At 40.1% G+C, this 10,705-nt stretch overlaps 1 pseudogene across 1 annotated transcript; it reads left to right on the top strand.

The window, feature by feature from the left end:
• Window positions 1-819: 819 nt before the first annotated feature.
• LOC143566595 (protein JINGUBANG pseudogene) lies at window positions 820-2,369 on the top strand (annotated as a pseudogene). The gene is made up of 2 exons (XR_013141261.1): window positions 820-2,258; window positions 2,301-2,369. The product of XR_013141261.1 is annotated as a protein JINGUBANG pseudogene (transcript).
• Window positions 2,370-10,705: the final 8,336 nt, after the last annotated feature.

Below are 10,705 nucleotides of genomic sequence, written 5' to 3'. Positions count from 1 at the left end.
ACATGGTTGAAACTTCAAGTTATCATTTTCTTGTTAAAGTTTTTGTTGATATGAAGTCCAACGGAATAGATATGAAGGCCTGACAGAATAGATAAGCCCGATGGAATAGATTCATGACCATCCGTTAAAGTGTATACGTGTCTAGATGTTGTTGATTAAAAAATGAATGGGTGTTGGATAAATCTGTTGAATGGTAGTTCTAATTTGTTGGACTAGATATTTTTAAAAATGGCCATTTTGGGTATTTTTGGTTTAGAGGGTTGTTTAAGGAATGGTATTGATTAAAAAGGTTATTTTGTTCATTACTATTATTTTTTTTAGAGTAAACTGTGGTTTTCGTCCTTGTGGTTTGTCGAAATATGCGGTTTTAGTCCAATAGTTTTAAATTTGTGATTTTCGTCCCTGTTATTTCATTTCAATTGCAATTAAACCTGACCCCACTAATCCCGTTAGGTTTGGTCGTTAAACCTATCAGTGTGCCCCTCAAGTAAAGGGTACTTTTGTCCTTTTTCTCCATAAATAAATCCCAAACCCTAATACGCAAGCTCCCTCACGTGAGGGGCTGAGGTGCATTTAGGAAAAAAAGGACCAAACTGCCCTTCACATGAGGGGCACAATGATGAGTTTAATGACCAAATTTAACGGGGTTAGTGAGATCGGTTTAATTGCAAGTGAAATGAAACCACAGAGACGAAAATCACAAATTTAAAACACTATTAGACTAAAACCGCAAATTTAAACAGACTAAAAGGACGAAAACCGTAATTTACTCTTATTGTGACTTTTTATTAAAACAAGAAAGAAAAAGAAATACAAAAGTATTCATATTATTGTTATCACGCGGGAATCAACAACTACCATAACCACCATAAAAATCCAATGCTAGATATTATTATCCATCAAATCATTTGCAAAAATCACCTTTAGATTTGTATACCAATAACAACAATGTAGCATAACATCATTGAATCCACCATGTTAAATTATTCATGGGATTCATATTCACCTCCATTATCCGAACAAACAAGTTCCATACAAACATCACCCGTAGCGGATTCGCAATGGTCGTGTCACGAACAACCACAACCCGCTCCCGATTCATATTCGTATTCAAACTACACGGGTTTATTAGCTTCTATTGTCCGTGAAGAAGGCTCTGTGTATTCGTTAGCTGCAATCGAAGACACGTTATACACCGGATCCGATAGCAAGAACATCCGCGTGTGGAAGAATCGTAAAGAATTCGCGGGGTTTAAATCGACTAGCGGGTTGGTTAAGTCGATTGTAATAGCGGATGATAAAATCTTCACGGGTCATCGGGACGGTAAAATTAGGGTTTGGCACGCGTCGGGTAAGGACCCGAGCGTGTATAAAAAAATAGGGACGTTACCGAATTTGTCTTCGATTGTTGAGAAGGCGATAAAGCCGAAGAATTATACCGAGGTGTGGAGGAACCATCGCGCGATTTGGATTAAACATTTTGATGTGATTTCGAGTCTCGGGTTGACCGAAGACCGTTCGCTTTTGTATTCGGGGTCGTGGGATAAGACGATTAAGGTGTGGAGAGTATCGAGTTTCAAATGTTTGGAGTCGATTCCGGCTCACGATGACGCGGTGAACGCGGTCGTGGCGGGGTTTGGGGATTTTTTGTTTTCCGGGTCGGCGGATGGGGCGGTGAAGGTGTGGCGGAGGGAGGTTCCGGGGAAGAGAACGAAGCATTCTTTAGTTAGGAATTTATTGAGTAAGGATTGTGCGGTGACGTCATTGGTGGTGGACCCGTCGGGGTCCGTGGTGTATGCGGGTTTATCTGACGGGTTGTTGCATTATTGGGAGCGGGAAAAGTTGTTGTCCTCGGGCAGTAGGGTTTTGAGGTGTCATAATTCCGCGGTTTTGTGTTTGGCGGTAGTGGGGAGTTTGGTAATAAGTGGGTCCGCGGATACAAATATTTGCGTGTGGCGGAGAGAGGACGAAACGCAACATAAATGTGTGCGTGTTTTGAGGGGACATAGCGGGCCGGTTAAGTGTTTGGCGGTGGAGATGAGTCGGTGTGATGGGGTTGGGGAGCGGTCGTGGACGGTGTATAGTGGTAGTTTAGATAGGTCGGTTAAGATATGGCGGGTGTGCGTGGATGAGGAAGAACCGCGTGCGAGTAAGAAAGATAGGTCGCGTCGGGGTGATAATGTCGGTTTTGAGACGTTTACGGATCAAGGGAGGTTGAATGAATGTAAAAAGTAGTTGTTAAAGAAAGATGATGTAAAGTACAAAACAATTAAATTTCGATAAAGAAAGATGATGTAAAGTACAAAACAGTTAAATTTCGATATGTGAATAGAGCAATGAAATTCGATTTTGATAGATGAACATAACTATGACAGGTTTTGTTCGTTCGTTTGAAATCGCGAACATTCGATAATATGTTCATTTCTGTTTGTATACGATCGTTTGTTTATGTTCATTAGTTAGAGGTTTGTTGTGTATATTTTTTTAATTTTTTCTTTGTAGTAACCAACCTAACACTTAAAATTTTATTGTTTATTTTTAGTTCATTTCGTTAAATGTTTGTTTTATAAAGTTTTCTTTAACTAGCAACAATTTTAACTTGTGTCTATATAAGAATAAAATCGTCGATTGAGGGATGGTTATGCTTATGATTACCATCTCAAGTACTTAACTTATATTTAATTAAGGTGGAATTTTACTTTATTTATTTTTTCTAAAATTAGCTTATATATCTTATAATGCGACATAAAACACATGATTTTGTGACTTCAAATGAATCAAATGTTTAACAACTTTTTCTCCAAGTTCCACGTTCTCATGCATTTGACACACGCTAAATAACATTCCCCAAACATAAACATCCAGGTCCATGGTCATTTTAGTAATTAGCCTCTCGGCTTCATCAAATAGTCCCGCTTTGCTTTGATCATGTTGAAATACCAACTAGGGCTGGCATATCATGTATACTCGTACACGTTAAGACACGAACACGAAACATGTATGCCGGTACACGACATGAAAACTTATCGTGCACCTGTATCACAATCCCGAACATGAACATGTTAATACCAGGTATATACGATTAGACACGATAATACACGAACCTGCCAGAGAATCGAAGAAAGGGTTGCAACTACTGGAGATGTGGAGGGGAACCATTGGACTACTGGAGATAAAGAGAGGGAAAATCGGAGAAGGGTTTGTGCACAGTCTGCTTGATGTTGGATTGAAATGATATGCGTTGTGGTCATTTGTTTGGCATACAAATTTATGGTTAACTATTTAACTATTATGGTATATAACACAATATATTATTATTATTAGTATATATTTTTATTTATAAAAAAATCTAATTATATATATTATATATATATACAATTAGCAACTCAAGGTTGCATAAATAGTTGTAACTTAGGCTTAAGTGATTGTACATGCTTTTAGTTTCTTTTAGAATTTAACACTTTTGCATCTTCAACTTTGGTCCCCATACTTTTCAGCTTTTAAAAATTATTCGTTTTACATTTTTGTCAAAATTGTGCGAGTTAAAACGCCACAACGTGGGTATGTGGTTCAACGTTTTTACACATATGTTTCCTGTTTAACGGCTTTGCCGCAACCCGCGGGTCCTAGATTAGTTAATTATTGTTTTAAGTGTTTCACGTGCTTGGTGAACCGTTTTTACGTATACTTTTCGTTTGGTTTTAATTTAACTTAGTTTTTGTTTTCTTTGTTTAGTTATTTATTTATTTTTATACGAACCTTTCCAGTGATGGTGGTGGTTAATGGCGGTGGTGTCACACTGGTGATACTTGGCACGATTTACGCCCCTGTCAACGCGAGGTTTTTTATAATGGTTCACGAAAGTTACTTGCCACGGAAGATGGGATGTTGAGTGAAGGCAGTGATGATGGTGATGGTGATTTCATGTTTTCAAGTGAAATGAATGTGTAAATAACAGTTTTACACCCATCGCCGCAACGCGCGGGTGTCAATTCTAGTATATATACAATTTGCAACTTTTGTTGCATTAAAGTATTGTACATTGTGCTGATGTGGTTGTACACTTGGTTTGCACTCAGTGAGCTTTGTCTCTGGCTGTCTTCTTTGAGTTTCCTTTTCCTTCCTCATCATCAAAGAATTCGAAGCCAACCCCTATCCCGTTCGTCATCTTTGGCTTACGACGATTTCGATTTCAGATGATCCGGTCTACGGCGAGTTCTGATTTCGGCAAGATAAAAAAGAGAGTCCGACCATATCGAATGGTAACTTTCTAATTAACTTTCACATTAGGGTTTGAGTTGAGTGTGTTTTAGCTTCCGTTCCATGGCAGATTGAGTTTTGAAGGACAATAACTCTTAATATAGACTATAGGTTCAGGATTGACATATATAGATGACATTAGCTAGCTTCACAAATTGATATTGTTTGAACCAAGTTTTGTAGAATTTTTGCTTATTTGAAACTATGTGTATGAGTGTAGGTATAGGAGCATGGGTTTGACAACAACTCTGTTTACATGGCGGTGAGGATGAAGCAGATGAATAGTTGTGTTGCCATTTCTCTTTTTAGTTTGGTATTTCTTTTCAGACATTTATGCAGTGCTAGCATAACATAAGTAGCAAGTTTCTGTTTTTTTTTGAGTTTTTATGTGACCAGTTATGTGTTGGATACTTAGGCCTGGTTACAAAACTATATTATTACTTTTACTAATCTAAAGTGTTTCGATAACGTAGTTGAGACTTGAGAAGGTTTTATGCTTTCGAATACATTCAACATGACTTTGAACCATTTGACCCGTTAATGATAAAACCTAATCAAATAGTCATGTTTCCATTATTTCATATAGTTGAGTATCATTTTTAATTGGAATTCTGTAAGTTTGATAAAGATTTTTATTTTTATAATTAAGTGGAAAAGTTTTGATTATGTTTTTCAAAAATTAGTTAATGACTTCAATTTGATGTTCATTATTAGTCCGGTGTCTGGTTGGTTTTCGGTCTATCACTATGTGTACTTAAAAGTTAGTCTTTTTAATTATGAAAGCGTTATAATTAAAGTTTAGATTCTGTTCAAAATAATTTTGAATGCCATTTCAAATTTGAAACAAACAGTGGAAAGCTTAACAGTCAAATGGGTTGGAAATTAACATTTTTCAGATTATATGGAAATATGGGTCGAAACACTGAATCGGATCATAAATTCGGTCTAGGAGACTACCATACAATATTTTATGACCCAAAGAAAGAATCGGATCAATAATTATGACCTCACGCCACCCAGTGGTCCGTTCGATATTTTGGTCGTATTGCCAAAGGGGGTAGTACACGAGCCGGAGGAAAAAACCTGAGGATGGGTCGAAACACTGAATCGGATCATAAATTCGGTCTAGGAGACTGCCATACAATATTTTATGACCATAAGATTGAATCGGATCAATAATTATGACCTCACGCCACGCCATGGCACGTTAGAAATTTTTTTCGTATTGCGAAAGAGGGCACGAGCCGGAGGAAAAACTAAGGATGGGTCGAACCACTGAATCGTATCATAAATTCGGTCTAAGAGACTACCATACAATATTTTATGACCGTAAGAAAGAATCGGATCAATAATTATGCCCTCACGCCACCTCGTAGGCCGTTCGAAATTTTAGTCATATTGCCAAAGGGGTAGTACGCGAGCCGGAGGAAAAACTGAGGATGCGTCGTAACACTAAATCGGATCATAAATTCGGTCTAGGTGACTGCCATACAATATTTTATGACCATAAGAAAAATCGGATCAATAATTATGACCTCACGCCACCCAGTGGTTCATTCGATATTTTGGTCGTATTGCAAAAGGTGATAGTACACGAGCCGGAGGAAAAAAACAGAGGATGGGTCGAAACACTGAATCGGATCATAAATTCGGTTTAGGAGACTGCCATACAATATTTTATGACCATAATAAAGAATCGGATCAATAATTATGACCACACGCCACCCAGTGGTCCGTTCGATATTTTGGTCGTATTGCCAAAGGGGGTAGTACACGAACCGGAGGAAAAAAACAGAGGATGGGTCGAAACACTGAATCGGATCATAAATTCGGTCTAGGAGACTTCCATACAATATTTTATGACCATAAGATAGAATCGGATCAGTAATTATGACCTCACGCCACCCCGTGGCCCGTTAGAAATTTTTGTCGTATTGCGAATGAGGGCACGAGCCGGAGGAAAAACTGAGGACGGGACGAACCACTGAATCGGATCATAAATTTGGTCTAGGAGACTGCCATACATTATTTTATGACCCTAAGAAAGAATCGGATCAATAATTATGCCCACACGCCACCCTGTGGCCCGTTCGAAATTTTGGTCGTATTGCCTAGGGGGGTAGTACACGAGCCGGAGGAAAAACTGAGGATGGGTCGAAACACTAAATCGGATCATAAATTCAGTTTAGGAGACTACCATACAAATTTTATGACTTTAAGAAAGAATCGGATCAATAATTATGACCACACGGCACCCCGTGGCCCGTTCAAAATTTTTGTCGTATTGCCAATGGGCACGAGTCGGAGGAAAAACTGAGGATGGGACGAACCACTGAATCGGATAATAAATTCGGTCTAGGTGACTGCCATACAATATTTTATGACCATAAGAAAGAATCGGATCAATAATTATGACCTCACGCCACCAAGTGGTCCGTTCGATATTTTGGTCGTATTGCCAAAGGGGGTATTACACGAGCCGAGGGAAAAAAACAGAGGATGGGTCGAAACACTGAATCGGATCATAAATTCGGTCTAGGAGACTTCCATACAATATTTTATGACCACAAGATAGAATCGGATCAATAATTATGACCTCACGCCACCCCGTGGCCCGTTCGAATTTTTTGTCGTATTGCCAAAGAGGGTAGTACACGAGCCGGAGGAAAAATCCAGAGGATGGGTCGAAACACTGAATCGGATCATAAATTCGGTCTAGGAGATTACCATACAATATTTTATGACCCAAAGAAAGAATCGGATCAATAATTATGACCTCACGCCACCCAGTGGTCCGTTCGATATTTTGGTCGTATTGCCAAAGGGGGTAGTACACGAGCCGGAGGAAAAAACCTGAGGATGGGTCGAAACACTGAATCGGATCATAAATTCGGTCTAGGAGACTGCCATACAATATTTTATGACCATAAGATTGAATCGGATCAATAATTATGACCTCACGCCACGCTATGGCCCGTTAGAAATTTTTTTCGTATTGCGAAAGAGGGCACGAGCCGGAGGAAAAACTAAGGATGGGTCGAACCACTGAATCGTATCATAAATTCGGTCTAGAAGACTTCAATACAATATTTTAAGACCGTAAGAAAGAATCGGATCAATAATTATGCCCTCACGCCACCTCGTTGGCCGTTCGAAATATTAGTCATATTGCCAAAGGGGTAGTACGCGAGCCGGAGGAAAAACTGAGGATGCGTCGTAACACTAAATCGGATCATAAATTCGGTCTAGGTGACTGTAATACAATATTTTATGACTATAAGAAAAATCGGATCAATAATTATGACCTCACGCCACCCAGTGGTTCGTTCGATATTTTGGTCGTATTGCCAAAGGGGGTAGTACACGAGCCGGAGGAAAAACTGAGGATGGGACGAACCACTGAATCGGATCATAAATTCGGTCTAGGTAACTGCCATACAATATTTTATGACCATAAGAAAGAATCGGATCAATAATTATGACCACACGCCACCCAGTGGTCCGTTCGATATTTTGGTCGTATTGCCAAAGGGGGTAGTACATGAACCGGAGGAAAAAAACAGAGGATGGGTCGAAACACTGAATCGGATCATAAATTCGGTCTAGGAGACTTCCATACAATATTTTATGACCATAAGATAGAATCGGATCAGAAATTATGACCTCACGCCACCCCGTGGCCCGTTAGAAATTTTTGTCGTATTGCGAATGAGGGCACGAGCTGGAGGAAAAACTGAGGACGGGACGAACCACTGAATCGGATCATAAATTTGGTCTAGGAAACTGCCATACTTTATTTTATGACCTTAAGAAAGAATCGGATCAATAATTATGCCCTCACGCCACCCTGTGGCCCGTTCGAAATTTAGGTCGTATTGCCAAAGGGGGTAGTACACGAGCCGGAGGAAAAACTGAGGATGGGTCGAAACACTAAATCGGAGCATAAATTCTGCTTAGGAGACTACCATACAAATTTTATGACCTTAAGAAAGAATCGGATCAATAATTATGACCTCACAGCACCCCGTGGCCCGTTCAAAATTTTTGTCGTATTGCCAAAGGGCACGAGCCGGAGGAAAAACTGAGGATGGGACGAACCACTGAATCGGATCATAAATTCGGTCTAGGTGACTGCCATACAATATTTTATGACCATAAGAAAGAATTGGATCAATAATTATGACCTCACGCCACCAAGTGGTCCGTTCGATATTTTGGTCGTATTGCCAAATGGGGTATTACACGAGCCGGAGGAAAAAAAACAGAGGATGGGTCGAAACACTGAATCGGATCATAAATTCGGTCTAGGAGACTAACATACAATATTTTATGACCATAAGATAGAATCGGATCAATAATTATGACCTCACGCCACCCCGTGGCCCGTTCGAAATTTTTGTCGTATTGCCAAAGAGGGTAGTACACGAGCCGGAGGAAAAACTGAGGATGGGTCGAAACACTGAATCGGATCATAAATTCGGTTTAGGAGACTACCATACAATATTTTATAACCTTAAGAAAGAATCGGATCAATAATTATGCCCTGACGCCACCTCGTGGTCCGTTCGAAATTTTGGTCGTATTGCCAAAGGAGGTAGTTCACGAGCCGGATGAAAAACTAAGGATGGGTCGAAACACAGAATCGGATCATAAATTCGGACTACGAGACTGCCATACAATACTTTATGACCCTAAGATAGAATCGGATCAATAATTATGCCGTCACGCCACCCCGTGGCCCGTTCGAAATTTTAGTCGTATTGCCAAAGGGGTAGTAAGCGAGCCGGAGGAAAAACTGAGAATGGGTCGAACCACTAAATCGGATCATAAATTCAGTCTAGAAGACTGCCATATAATATTTTATGACCATAAGAAAAAATCAGTTCAATAATTATGCCATCATGCCACCCCGTGGCCCATTCAAAATTTTGGTCGTATTGCCAAATGTGGTAGTACACGAGCTGGAGGAAAAACTGAGGATGGGTCGAACCACAGAATCGGATCATAAATTCGGTTTGCGAGACTGCCATACAATATTTTCTGAACCTAAGAAAGAATCGGATCAATAATTATGCCCTCACGCCACCCCATGGCCAGTTCGAAATTTTGGTCGTACTGCCAAAAGGTGTTGTACACGAGCCGGAGGAAAAACTGAGGATGGGTCGAACCACTGAATCGGAACATAAATTCGGTTTAGGAGACTAACATACAATATTTTATGACCGTAAGAAAGAATCAGATCAATAATTATGACCTCACGCCACCCAGTGGTCCGTTCGATATTTTGGTCGTATTGCCAAATGGGGTAGTACACGAGCCGGAGGAAAAAAACAGAGGATGGGTCGATACACTGAATCGGATCATAAATTTGGTCTAGGAGACTTCCATAAAATATTTTATGACCATAGGATAGAATCGGATCAATAATAATGACCTCACGCCACCCCGTGGCCCATTAGAAATTTTTGTCGTTTTGCGAAAGAGGGCACGAGCCGGAGGAAAAACTGAGGATGGGTCGAACCACTTAATCGGATCATAAATTCCGTCTAGGAGACTACCATACAATATTTTATGACCATAAGAAAGAATCGGATCATTAATTATGACCTCACGCCACCAAGTGGTCCGTTCGATATTTTGGTCTTATTGCCAAAGGGGTTAGTACACGAGCCGGAGCAAAACTGAGGATTGGTCGAAACACTGAATCGGATCATAAATTCGGTTTAGGAGACTACCAAACAGTATATTATGACCATAAGAAAGAATCAGATCAGTAATTATGACTTCACGGCACCCCGTGGCCCGTTCAAAGTTTTTGTCGTATTGCCAAAGGGGGTAATAAACGAGCCGGAGGAAAAACTGAGGATTGGACGAAACACTGAATCAGATCATAAATTCGGTCTAGGTGACTGCCATACAATATTTTATGACCATAAAAAAGAATCGGATCAATAATTATGACCATACGCCACCTAGTGGTCCATTCGATATTTTGGTCGTATTGCCAAATGGGGTAGTACACGAGCCGGAGGAAAAAAACAGAGGATGGGTCGAAACACTGAATCGGATCATAAATTCGGTCTAGGAGACTTCCATACAATATTTTATGGCCATAAGATTGAATCAGATCAATAAATATGACCTCACGCCACCCCATGGCCCGTTAGAAATTTTTTTCATATTGCGAAATAGGGCACGAGCCGAAGGAAAAACTGAGGATGGGTCGAACCACTGAATCGTATCATAAATTCGGTCTAGGAGACTACCATACAATATTTATGACCGTAAGAAAGAATCAGATCAATAATTATGCCCTCACGCCACCTCGTGGGCCGTTCGAAATTTTAGTCATATTGCCAAAGGGGTAGTACGCGAGCCGGAGGAAAAACTGAGGATGCGTCGAAACACTAAATCGGATCATAAATTCGGTCTAGGTGACTGCCAT

The sequence above is a fragment of the Bidens hawaiensis genome, unplaced genomic scaffold (assembly GCF_021521415.1).
Source record: "Bidens hawaiensis isolate Kalapana, Puna unplaced genomic scaffold, B.hawaiensis_p1.1 tig00022925_1, whole genome shotgun sequence".
NCBI classification, from domain to species: Eukaryota; Viridiplantae; Streptophyta; class Magnoliopsida; order Asterales; family Asteraceae; genus Bidens; species Bidens hawaiensis.
This window is presented reverse-complemented; position numbering and strand designations above follow the sequence as displayed.